Source organism: Ptychodera flava, chromosome 16 (assembly GCF_041260155.1).
Source record: "Ptychodera flava strain L36383 chromosome 16, AS_Pfla_20210202, whole genome shotgun sequence".
Classification (NCBI taxonomy): domain Eukaryota; kingdom Metazoa; phylum Hemichordata; class Enteropneusta; family Ptychoderidae; genus Ptychodera; species Ptychodera flava.
This window is the reverse complement of record NC_091943.1, coordinates 33,747,702-33,760,805: the sequence shown is the minus strand read 5'-3', so window position 1 is coordinate 33,760,805 and position 13,104 is coordinate 33,747,702. Positions and strand designations below refer to the sequence as shown.

Sequence of the window (13,104 nt, the reverse complement as noted above, 5' to 3'; positions counted from 1 at the left end):
ATTATGATCACTTGAAAATTATGAAATTATAGAGCCTGTTTTCTACTTGTTTCCTGCGTACAAACCAAGCAGGTACACTAGGTAAAACATTGAAACTATGGTATGGTTGTCAAGACAGAAAGTTGTATTTGCCTTTTAAGATCAAGGTAAACAGATGCAGGCCACATCAGTTTCATTTTTTTCACAGCATTTTATTGCAATGATGAATGCAAGAATGGGTGAACAAGTAGAAACAAGTCAATAATGATAAAACAACATATCAAGTCATTATGTATTATTTTGCTTTTAAAAAGGCATTTTCAATTCTTTTTTCTCAAAAAACAGCCTCAAAAAACGACAGCAACACATGTTTTAACATTCAACAATACACTACGCAGAATGCCATCTATCCAACAAATCCCAACACAAAAACACACAAAAGGGTTGAACTTTGAAAGTTTCTCGATAGCAAATACTGAATAAATCTGCATGAATAATCGTTTTTGTGTAGCAAATTTCAAAGAAATTGGACAACCCCTTTCAGAGAATACAGATTTTTTGACGATGAATGGCATAAATTGCCCTAAAAAGACAAATATTGAAATTTCAACACATCTATACACATCCAATCAATTTGGACATGCTGCTACAGAGAAATAGATGTTTTGATCAAAAAAGGGCAACAATTGCTCTAAAAACACAAATATGCAAATTTAACTATATTATTTAGCTTATTTTAGCTTCTCAGCTTGTCAAAATCAATTGTAAATCATGAGATATGCATGATGTTTGGTGGGGTGAATGTAGGCATTTCACCACGCAGTAGAAAGGGAAGCCAGGAAACCAAAATAGTCAATTTTCAAAACTATAGGAAGCTACTGAGGAGCAAGAAGACCATGTTTCAGAGGAAGATGTGTAATCCAAAAAAAATGCTCCCAAAGTGCCACCAAATAACACCATTTTTATCTCTATTTTTCAAAAGCTCCAACGGCAGGAGGGGGACACCCCCTCCTGACCTCCCCCGCAAAAATACTCCCCAGGTGCCACCAAATAACACCGTTTTAATCTCTATTTTTCAAAAGCTCCAACGGCAGGAGGGGGACACCCCCTCCTGACCTCCCCCTGCAAAAATACTCCCCAAGTGCCACCAAATAACACCATTTCCTTCTCTATTTTTCAAAAGCTCCAACAGGAGGGGGAACACCCCCCTCCCACCTCTCCCCCGCAAAAATACTCCCCAAGTGCCACCAAATAACACCATTTTAATCTCTATTTTTCAAAAGCTCCAACAGCAGCAGGGGGACACCCCTCTCCTGACCTCCCCCCCCTGACCGCTTGCGTGGCCGCTTGTGGTGCTTGGCACCACATCTTTGCCCTCTTTATCTTCAGACAGCGACGAACTAAAAAAAAATTATAAATCTGAAAATTTAGTCTGAAAAAAAAAATTGCACAGCTAATCTCAATTGGAAAAAAAACATTTCAGAAATTTACAATAGTAAAAAAAAAATTTTCACAATTTCATTGTGACCACCCCCCCTCCCAAGGTCTAATGGTCCATCCCTTAACCGGTCAAATCGTCTTGGCATTTTCCCTCATGTGAGTCTTCGATACTACCTGAGAAAATCCTAAAGAAATACGTCTCTTTCAGAGCCATGCTGCATTTCCTTTCCCCAAAAGTGAACGGTAGATAGTGTCTGTGTGCGTATACTTCCGAACATCGGCAATCGCGCATCGTTGAAATTCCTCGCTACATAGAAGCCATTTCGTTTGTCTGTTTGCCTCGATCACGTTCACAGTTAGTCTATTTGTGATACATATTACAAGCGATTAACGATACATGGAGTACATACGTATCTGATTTTTCCTTTACCATAATGTCGAAAGGTCATCGGGTAGCTCCTCATTTTCGTATTGAGATACTCAAGACAAACATGGCACAAACAGATATTAGTCTTAATTTTGAAAGTATAGACTATTCTTGACCGCAGAGCCCGGGTTAAAAAAAATCGCATCTTCTCAGGGCGTCACAGCGAGGTGAAAACTGATTATCGAAGTTTTAATTTTTCATCCACTTCTCCAATAATTAAAGTTTCAGTGAACATTAACGACACAACTTTTAGTGCTACTTTTTATCGCATCATGTATGTATTACTTCCTCTCATCGTATCATACTAACATGTCACCATGGCTGTACTAACATCCGTGATATCACCTCAATGATGACACAAGGCGTCTCGTCAAAGATACTCGCCGTCACTTCAGTGCCGTCGGGTTACCTTGGCAAAGTCGGTAAACTCCCGGCAGGCTGTTTGACACTGCCAGCAATATGTTGCCAAACAGGAGGCGAAAATGTTGCCTTTGATTAATTTATTCAATTTAGCAACTAAAGTGTACGAGGCGCCAAATGTAAAAAATAAATTTACACAATCAAGGTTATTTTAGAGATAGAAAATGTCGAAAATGTATAGAGAGAGGAATTATATATATATATATATATATATATATATATATATGTGTATACACACACATACATATACATTGCCCTACACATATGTTTGCGTATGCAGACATATATACATATAGTAAAATATACGCGCACGCACGTTATATATATATATATATATATATATATATATTATATATATATATATATATATATACACATTGTCCTACACATATGTTTGCGTATGCATACATATATATACATATAGAATACGCGCACGCATATAGCGTATTCATTCATACATGTAGAATACATTCATACACACATACATAATAAGTACGCACACACATACCTTGACCATTCGACTTTTGGGTTCGAAGCAAAGCGGGGCAGTTTTCTGCTCGCCTTTTTTTGTAAGTTGGCGCCAATTTTTTTATTTTTAACTTTTACACGTTTTTCAGTCTCGGCCAGCACCTATTCTCGGCCAGGGCATGAAAAAGAATTCCGTAATTCGTTGTTATGATATTTTTTCGTCAGTTCCGTGGTCCTTAGGATTATAGATGTAATCAACAATCTCGGCACCAAATTTTAGGATTCCATTACGAATCAGCAAGTCGATATCGGGTATAAAAAGAAGAGATGCTCATGTCGATTCTCACTGTTACTGCGCATTTTATGGTCTCTACGATTTTGACCAGTTTTTCTCACTACATTTTTGGAAATCGAAAATATTTTTTTAACCACCAAATACTCATAAATGTTCTCTGGTAGTATGTCTATGTTACGATGTGTGTTATTTGTCTATCATTGACGACTTTCGTGCCGGTTTACATAGTTAAAAAAAATTGTAATTTCCCTGAAATCGGCCATACTTCACGCTCACAGGTTCACTCACATTTTGCAATCGGTCTGCCTGATGCTTTGCATTAAATTGTTCCTGTGTACATACGAATATATTCTTGTATTCAATAAAGGGAAAGCAACTCGAGGCAACACATCGTTCATATCTTAATTCATATTTACATTTGTATGTGTATACGATCAAGTAGTTTTATATAACCTTGTGGATTTGCCTCCGGGATTTGCCTTCACGTTTACCCCGGTTATATTGTTGGCGATATCCAGTCACTGCGTAGTTAATGTTTTGCTGTCTTTCTATGTATCACTTCATATTTATTTATTTAGTCAATATATATTAACATTTGATATAAATCTGGGCAGATATTAATAATAAATGCTATGGGAAATCAGACAAATAATGGTTGATTTGAACGCGAACTCCTGTATCCCAACGTTGTTACAATACACAGCACCAGCATGAAGAAACTATCAACCACAGCGCAGACCCAGGACGAAGCTACCTCTGCAAACTGTTATTTTTACGGGATTTAAGTGCGATAACGGGAAGAGCGATAGAGCGCACATTTGTTGTTGTTGCTCTTTAACCTTTTGCCCTTTGACCTATGTTTGTGATTGGTTGTGAAGGCATAACTCTTGCCTACATTCAAAGCACGTTAGACTGGCAACTGCCGCTTGCGGCCGATCGTGAATATCGGTTTTCATTCAAGTGGCCGAGAACTGGCAGAGGGAGTGTATGATTCAATCTTTTTTAGCATGTGTATTTTACTTTAAGTTTGTCGTTGTTATTTTATTTCAGATTGTTTTAACCTTGATAAAGTTGGATTAGTCCCACGAAATGTCGGTGTAATTAATTTTATAAATGAAGAGCCTGGTGTCCTGAGTTGGTGCGTCTTGACCTGCTTTATATATATATATATATATATATATATATATATATATATATATATATTATATATATATATATATATATATATATATATATATATATATATATATATGTGTGTGTGTGTGTGTGTGTGTGTGTGTGTGCGTTTGTGTACTAGTACTATCGAGACCATGTAGTAAGGAATTCACGTACTTATCGAGACCAGACTTGCGTAATAAAGCCAAAAGCCCTGGCTTTATAATGTTAGCCTTCCAATGGCCTAAGAACTGCCTAAATAGTGCTTACTAACGTTTTTATCGACTGGCCTCATTTTTCTACGCACCGGGAAAATGAGTGTGAAATTTTGTGTGTGAGGTGCGTGCCTCGCCAGGATCTACGCACCCGTAGTTTGCCTGAACGAGCGCCACCATTCGACAACGGTGATGTCAACACGTCCGCCATATTGCTATACTGCTTGCAAGCGTACAGTTCGACACGTCTGGGATCTGCCTCTCCTGCGCTGTGTGGTGTGCTTGTTGGACACGTCGTAGGTCCAAAGAGCTTCTTTCGTTACAGGTTAGTACAACCATCATATTTAACTTGAACTAATGTTGTAAATTTCGCCGATTTTGCTTTTTTAATTAAATATGTGCCACCAGCTCTCAACCAGCGATCGATGACTCCTGACCAGCGCGATCAAGTTTAGTAGGGGTACAATTTCGGTGAACAGTTTTGTCAGAAAAATAACTGAGTTTATCTCATTTTTGTCCGTTATAGCAAAGTTTGATACCGATGTGTATGTCTATATACGAGGAACTGCTCGATGTTGCATGGTCATCATTTGAGCACAGTTCTGTGACAGAACTAGCTTCTATTAAAATATAGGACAATGCGCGCGACATTGGCACTTTGCATCAAAATGCAGACAACTTTGCTTCGGTTCATTCTGCGGCTATGTCTCAACTTGATGCAGGAGTTGCAAGCATTTTATATGCTTGCTTGCAGTGTTAATGTCGTCGATTTCGATAGACACCAAGCCCAGTTTTCAACATTGTCATATTGCCAGTACAGTCTGAGTGTTTTGTCTAAATTTGCAGACAAATGCCGATTTGTATGTGGTCGATGTATACTCTGACTTAAGCAATTACCATGTTGGACTAAATCACATTTATTTCTATGCAATACACTGTACAACTCAACAGATTTTGAAACTAAAGTTGAACAGTATTTACAGGGGTTTCGTTCAAAGCCGGCCACCGGTCATACGGCCGCCTGTTATTACCTGAAAATCGTGTAATTGTTGTGCTTCCTACAGAAATGAATAGCTAGTAACAAACAGCATGTCGCCAAAAGTTTACAATGATCTGTATCCTTAATGCCTAATTACTTGTTTTTCAACACTTTTGGGGTGTTTTCAATGAAAATTTTGTGTTCATTCGTTCGCATTTGTCGATCGCGCAATGCCTCGCTAAGCTTGAAGATGTAGGTACCGACAGCACCGCATGGAATCACAGGCGCTCCTTAGCTGGGTCGTCTGCTAAGTAGATCGATTTTCGGATCGACCTATTGATCCCGTAGTCGATATGCCCGCCACTGCAAACTAAATAGGTTAACCTAATTAGGTTGCAGTGGCGGGCATATCGACTACGGGATCAATAGATCGATCCGAAAATCGATCTACTTAGCAGACTACCCAGCTAAGGAGCGCCTGTGCACGGAATACGTCGATACAACGTACACAGCTGGCTGGAGGTTAGAGGTCATTGAGCTTGTGCCATAACGCAACATTGCCTCGGCCATGAGATGTGAGTGAAGTGATTCAGTTGGGTCGAAATGGAGAAATACAGACAGGTTGATGACGAAAGGTACAGTTTATGGCAATTTCTCAGATCATATTGATACTTATGCGGCGTTTTATGAATATTTATCAGGAAATGTTTCTTCTGAATGCATCAGCATTCGCCCCTACAGCGATCCACTAGCCTAGGGTTGTAAAATGTAAACAACACCTTGGCATTGGTGGTCGACGTTCGCTCTCGGATTTTAATTATTTTCTTTACGTTTGACTTGCCTTACCTCCGTGGGCATATAAATATCAAAACTGAATAAATGAAGGTGTAAACTTCAGCAGACTGTGACGTTTAGCGGTTGGCTGTAGCACAGTCGTCATACACGGCAATGCAGGAAGTCCGGAAATGGAATAAACCGGCCATGGCTGCTATAGCCTGCACCTATCGCTAAAGTTCGAAGACTGCTTTCCTGCATCAAAAGCCGCAATAATTCATTCAAAAAAACCCGCATCGATGGCTTCCAATACATCTCTGAATTCATATCTTGTATGCTTTTTGTGTTGAAGACGATGCATTTTTGAGTGTGGTTTCCAAAAAACGAACAATTTCATAAAATGAACACTTTTTTACAACAGCTGCCGTTGATGATTTTAAAATAGATCCAGGCTGTCTAATGTTGGTCCCTGATCCTTTGAAAAATGTAAATAAAGTAGAAATGCGGAGCGACTGAGGGCTAGTGTACTAAGGTCAAAGTCAAAATTCACAGAAATTTTCATTCTGTTCTACCAACAATCACTTGAAATGACTATTTTCAGTGGTAAACCATAGAGGAAAACTGCATCCTAAATTGTACAAGTGAGATAACAATAGCTGCTAAAGTTCTTTGGCTGGATGCAGATTCCTTTGTACAGGGTTCAAAATACCCGGTGGTCATGCGTCAAAAGACCACCAATTATCTCATTTGGACCACCAGATTCTGTTGTGGGTGGTCAATGTTGACCACCAAATTTCGGAGGTCACACTAGTGCTGCAAAGCTGTAAGTCTTACATTCCTCTCACAGTTTATTGCTAGGAGTATCCAGAAACAATATATTATCCTCAGAGATAGATATAGCAGTTATCTAGTACACATCTTGTCTGTTCAATCACAGTCCCTCCACTTTGGTTTAATGTCAGTCCTTCAACCCCACTCCAATCTACCCAAGTGAGGCGTTCCTTTGGATAGACAATGTCTCTCTTTGTTTTACTGTTTACTGCCATGATTATTGTGATTAAGTCTGCAAATGTTGCATAACATCTCATTGTACAAAACTCTGACAAAACTTCATAAGTCCAAAAAATGCAAGAATTGTCATGTTATCAGCAGTAATTGTCATTTCTTGATTACTCAGTTTGTAATTCTGTCAAAACTTACAGTCAGTCAGTCACTCATGCACTCATTTCAAGTTGTGAAAATACTGAAAATTTTCTAGTGGATTTTACTTGGCATGCAACATAGACCAACGTAAGACGAGTAGCAGCATAGTGGAATGGTTCCAGAACAAGATGTCAGCCCACTATTCACCCCTATGGACCCTGACCTCCACAAGAATTACACTCTGACAATGACAATTATTTTTGACCACCAGAATTTTGCAATTGACCACCAAAATTTGAATCTGGTGGTCAAACTTGACCACCAAACAAAAAAATAAATTTCGAACCCTGTTTGTAGATGATCATAATGACTTATTTCTGTAAGCAGTGCTTGAAATAAAACTTGTAACTTACCGTTTGTGGTTGATGAACTGTTTTGTCCAGTTTGTAAAAAGCTAATTTGGAACCGTGTATTGGTGGGTGAGGGGTGGGGGTACGTACCAAACATCCACATGTTTGGTGGTTGGTATGGCTTGGCCCCCTGTAATTTTCATATGGCCCCTGTTTCAAAACTTAGTGAAACCCCTGCATTTCTTTTGCAAAATCTTTTTTTAATATCACCATGATTGCTATAATACAAGAGGTCCAATTGATGGCTTTAAAATATTGGTTTCAAAAAGTCTGTTGTTGAAAGGGGTATTGACATTGAAATTGACAGTTTATAAAGCTCAGCTGATAGATAGCACACAGCCATCTGTGTTTATACAAGAGATGAAGTATAACGGTATGTTCACTGCGGCCCAGCAGCGCCCTGTTTTGTCCAATGCTTCACAGAGCGCGTATACCTATATTGGGGTCATGACTGAGGTCATTTTCCGTAGTTACTGTAAATCAATATGGCGGCGCCCATGTTTATATAATAGTCATCGCTACAGCTGTCAAGCGTAAGCTACGCAACGCAAAGTTTGAGCTTATGAGAATTAAGCAAGGGCGATTTCCATTGTGACCTACCGGTACATGGCCTTTTCGATGAACTAGATGCCAATGTTGACCCTGCAATCAAGAAACATGATAAAATCACAGCTGACAAGGTAAAGCTCCGCCAGATAGAGGTGTATACCCAATATTTGAGTGTGAAATGAGACATTGGCGATCAGCAGTGACCCAGAAATTGAAACCCTCTTGCTCAATGCGGAATCCATGGAAGGGAACCTTCAGCAGAAATATTCCAGCAGAAGTGTTTGAGCTCATTCGGCTGTATTCAACCCGCAATTCAATGCGCATTGAAGAGTCTGAAACACTGTGTACAGTAACTCTGAAATTTACCTGGTTGAACAAAAGTCAACTATCCTTGGCCGTGAAGCCAGCTACGAAAATCAGCAGCTGTTACTGAGGTCAGTGAAGGCTCAGCGTATGGAAGTTATCTGTACCGATGACAAGCCCATGATCGTGCGGTATAGGAAGACATCAGAAACAGCGACGATCAACTTCCACTATGGCTGTTGGAACAAACATGGGGTTCCTCAACATGTTTGAATGGTGAATTGTCCTGGAGAAATTTTGAACTGCTGAGGTTTGACGTTCTTGTTCAAGTTTTGAAATCATTTCATAGCAGTGAAGAGTTCACATTTTTTTGGCCTTTTTTCAAAGCATGAAATCAGCAGATGTTTCTGCACATGTTCAATCATACAGAAATAAAAGAAAAAAACAATTTGATATTTCATCAAAGTTTGTGATCTTTATTACTTTGCTTGAAAGTTAACTGTGGCATACAGTAAATTACAGTCCATATTCCTTACATACAATGGTGGTTTCAGAATGAAAGGCATCCTAAATATTAACAAGATAACTTGTCAATAAAAAACACTACATGCATTTATTTCTTAACCATTGGTCAAACATGTATTCAAGTATCACCTCTTTGAAAGCTCTGCTGCAATGTTCAACTCAGCAAATGAAGTGAACTTTTGCAGTGAAGAAATTTTTTTAAACTAAATTTTACAAATTCAGACTTTACAATTCCATTAAAATGCAGCCAAAATATAAAATTACATTACTTCAAAAACCTTTGGATATAGTCTCAGCAGTGATTATGAAACTAAATTATGATCTCACTTAATTCTAAAAAACTGAAATTCTTTGATATATTTATCAAAGCACAAAGATCATTCTCAGACAAAAACTGAATTCAATCTTACACTTAACTGTTTAAAATTCATTCTCAGCTGTTTATGATTTTCTAATAATCCTACAAAATGTTTAACAATTAGCTTCTAACTTATATAGGCAAAACTTATCAACATCTTTGTATGTACCTATTATATCCATTCAAATTTACACTGTGAAGGCATGCACAATTTTGCATCCAAAGCTCATCACTTCAATGTATTTTTCAGAATTTTACTTATTTTCCCACTCACTGCAGACCGTTTAATTTCCCCCATAAATTTGCAGCTGCGAATTTCACAAGATTCAGAGGAACACTGCTTCTCATTGCCACAAAAACAGTAACTATACGGGTCATCATAATATCTGTCTGGAATATATTTGGCATTCTCTATGGCTTTCAATCCCATATGACCCCCCCCCCCCCTATAATTATCAGAACAGGGGTCTTGTGTGTGTAGCCAATACAGTAGTACGTATTCATGCCTGAATATGAGAGACCATCTGTTCTGGGGTGTTGAATTCAAGTAAGCGCAAATGCTTGGCTTCTCTTCCCTCCATTGTATTAAGACCCAACCCCATATTGAACTTCCTTTGTAACGTTCTGCTTTTGCATGAAGCACTGTACTTTCCAACAACAGTGAGTGTCTAACTGTATCTCGAGGTCCTCAAAATGTCCGCCGAACACAGACAATTCTTGCTGCTTCTGCTATCCATCAAGCATCAGCAGAGTCTAACTGTCAGCATAGCAATGTTAGTATCACAAACCCCCCACAGCCAGCACTTGATGGGCTGTGGCAAACTCTTATTAATTCAACCACGCCTAGTCAGATCGAAAAATACCTCTCCACTTCAGATAAATTTAAAGAAATAATTATGCAATCATTGCTACGTAATCTGTGTCGAAATTTGAAGAAAGCAATAATGCAAGTTCTAGTCTTCTCTGAATTATGTATTAAGATGTAAAGACAACAGTCAAACGTCACACACAAAAACACAATATCTATTATATATATATATATATATATATATATATATATATATATATATATATATATATATATATATATATATATATATATATTTTTTTTATTTTTATATGTGTACAGATGTCTTCTTTGGAAAGTGCAGTGCTTCAGTCCTCATTGGAAAGTACAGTGCTTCATGCAAAAAGCAGAACGTTACAAATAAAAATACAAATGAATTCAAGTGCAAAGTAATGATATCTGCATTAAACTTAAACAACAGATATTATTACTTTATACTTGAATTTATTTGTGATATATATATATATATATATATATATATATATATATATATATATATATATATATATATATATACAGTGTGTGCATGAGAGAGAGAGAGAGAGAGAGAGAGAGAGAGAGAGAGAGAGAGAAAGAGAAAGAGAATTATCTTACCTCCTGCCTGAACCTGTCTGTTTTCTGACTAAGTATTAACACACAGCCCTGCCATGCACAGCTTACATACATACATACATACATACATACCGGTTCATACATACATACATACATACATACATACTGGGCTGTGTGTTACCGGTGTTATGTGGCCTGTCAGCCTGTGGTGGGAGGCCATGCAATGCCGGTAACACACAGCCCTGCCATGCACAGCAAGCATACATACATACATACATACATACATACATACATACATACATACATACATACATACTAGCTCTGCATGGCAGGGCTGTGTGTTACCGGCGTTATGTGGCCTCCCACCACAGCCTGTGGTGGGAGGCCGTATAATGACGGTAACACACAGCCCTGCCATGCACAGCAAACATACATACATACATACATGCATACATACATACATACTAGCTCTGCATGGCAGGGCTGTGTGTTACCGGCGTTATGTGGCCTCCCCGTGACCACAGCCTGTGGTGGGAGGCCGTATAACACCGGTAATACAGCCCTGCCATGCACAGCTAACATACATACATACATACATACATACATACATACATACCCCGGTACATGTATATACTAGCTCATGACGGGATGCTTGCATCTAAAAAACAGTGCACTTTTTTGAGCTCTTTCTGCACTGATAATATGCAATCTACAGTAGTTATATTTAGAGGTTATTACCCAATATCGCCTGTTCCTTGTGTCGTATCAGCATTCGTGTCATTTGTGCTGTGTCAGACACTCGACTTCGTCTTGTGTCTGACCCAGCACAAATGACACTCATGCTGATACGACACAGGAACAGGCGATATTGGGTAATAACCGATTTATCATATACCCAAGCCCATAATTTTAGGGAATTTTAACTAATAGAACGAAAAACCTTTAATTTTGAGGCTTTACTTTATTACGCCTTGCGCATAAATATCAGAATGTTTATGTGAACAGGCTTCATTCATAAAGTATACGACGAAGATGTCAACATCACGCGCGACATCGCTGCAAGTCGTCCATATCTCAATGAAACCCAAGAAGAAAGACACTGGGATACAAAAATCGTCATACAGAAGGAACATTTTAAGGTGCAATATGCTATTACAACTGTAACCGATCAAAAACTGCTCAGCTTTAAATCTATCGTGATTTCGATCGTCGTACGGCACAGAGCTCGCGCGGAGAGGGGACGCCATTTTGTTAGTTTACCTTTAGAGTTGCCATGTCAACAGTCGTCGCACGCGCGACATCGCTGTCACGCCACGCGCTCACTACCTGTTCGGCGTAGACCGTGCACAGCAGTGCCGGCGCCGTGCGAACGGCAGAATGTTTGCTAGAACTTGACCAAAAAATACCATGGGAAAACATTTCAAGACTCAACCTGATATTTCCGTATTTTGCAGCCAGAAATACCCGCGTTCCTCGAAGCCCTTCAAGTTTTTATGTCGGGGACATCGCTTCCCAGGCGGGGAGCGGTGGATGCCATTTTGTTGTTTACGTTGTTTACCAACAAACTGCTAATGTAGTTCGGGAAAACTCTAAAACTGATGACGTTCATCGTGCATATCTCGACGTTTACCGTGAAGTATCACGGCCGATATTTTACGTTGAACGTCACTCGGATGTAGCAATATGGGCATGGGTATATGATAACAGATATAATCAGACATTACATAACGCTTAGTCAACAACTTCAGATACCAATAGCTTGGCCGGTACTACTTTATGCCATTGCAAGGTATTGTACAGCGAAGCGGCACAAACTCAGTCTCGTGTAAACCTTGACAACAGTATTATCATTTCAGGACATCGGAATTTGTTCCTACTTTTATTAATTTGAACTAACATATGGCGTGTAGTATATTTATAGGTCCTATTCTGTGAAAATTAGGGTACAATGTTCAAAGAAGTTCAAGGCGAACGATTATCTGTATGAGTGAAGTGTGTAACGCAAAGATGTCTTCCCTGTACACCCACTTATAAAGGATGATAAATACCAAATCGTTCATTTTTCTGTCAAATTTTTAAAAATCTCTGAGAATACACCTTGAAGTAAGACCCAGAATTGAGATGTGTCGCCAGTTCAAGATAAGGAATGGTTTCCGTGTAATTCACGATTTTTAAAAATCAAAACAAATGCACGTGGCTATCCCGGTTAAATCGGGGAGCTTTTTGTAAACATTGTGGACACATTTGCATTGCTATTTCCATAAT

General features: G+C 38.8%; 1 long non-coding RNA gene across 3 annotated transcripts in view; it reads left to right on the top strand.

Moving 5' to 3' along the window:
* The first annotated feature begins 4,296 nt into the window (after positions 1–4,296).
* LOC139114651 (uncharacterized) overlaps positions 4,297–13,104 on the top strand; it is a 79,625-nt gene continuing 70,817 nt past the window's right edge. The window contains exon 1 of one of the 3 annotated variants that reach the window (XR_011547918.1): positions 4,297–4,724. This is a non-coding gene — a long non-coding RNA (uncharacterized lncRNA). Of the gene's footprint in view, positions 4,725–5,887; positions 6,014–13,104 lie in introns of those variants that run through there. The other 2 variants (XR_011547917.1, XR_011547920.1) reach the window with 2 other exon arrangements.